Source organism: Emydura macquarii, unplaced genomic scaffold, assembly GCF_026122565.2.
Source record: "Emydura macquarii macquarii isolate MOO-44397 ecotype Brisbane River unplaced genomic scaffold, CSIRO-AGI_Emac_v2 contig_1676, whole genome shotgun sequence".
Lineage (NCBI taxonomy): Eukaryota > Metazoa > Chordata > Testudines > Chelidae > Emydura > Emydura macquarii.
The window spans coordinates 2,599,435-2,600,302 of NW_027131813.1; positions in this window are offsets into that span (position 1 = coordinate 2,599,435).

The window sequence follows — 868 nt, forward strand, 5'->3', positions numbered from 1 at the left end:
TGGGGGCCGGTATATTGCCCTATTTTTCTTATTCGGTTCAGGGGGAAACTGAACAACCTTGTACAGCTGTTGGTGAGGAAGCAAGTCAAGAATGAGATCCAGAACATTTGCTGCATTGATCATATCCTCCAGGGTGCGCAGACCAGCCTGAATCGCTGTATAAATTCACAGCGAAGGCGAACATTAGCTGGACTAGACTGGAGTGGGTGAAGACAATTAGCCATATAGTCAGAACAAGCCCAGTTTCTCTGCCTTTCTTTTGGGATTGTGCACAACATAAATCCCCTATCCCTCATGCCATGGATGGGCTGCTGCCGCCATTGGAAATCAGCTTTCTAATCAAGATAGCAACCTCAGGCCCCTACAGGGGTGTATCATTTATTTTTAGAGGAGGAGCCGCGGTTTCTGGCCCCAGGCAGATGAAAGGGGATTTTGCTTTGGTGCATGGCTGTACTTCTAACATTTCCCTTGATTTCCAGGCACTTGGGAGGTCAAATGGCCTCCCGCTGTCTTCCTAGCGTTCTGCTGCTGCTGCTGTCTTTGACAATGACTTACTGTTGAGTAGGAGGAGGTGGGATTTCACTTGCAAAGGAGCAGATGAACTGCGTGTGTTAGACTCAGATATTCTTCCTGGTTCCTGCTGGGTCGAATACCGCAGCTTGTCTGTAGGCGTCTCTAGACTATCTCCGAGCCGAGCGCTGGTGGCACTGCCCGGATCCGAGTGCAGCTGTGAGATCTGCCCCATTTTACCTCTTCCCCTCTGCTTCCTCTTGAGTCTTCGCATCCGGCAGTTCCGTGGAGGGATCCCTCCGTCTGCACCTCCTCACCCCCCCAGCCCTCCCCAGCGAACGCTCCCTCCTTGGCTCCC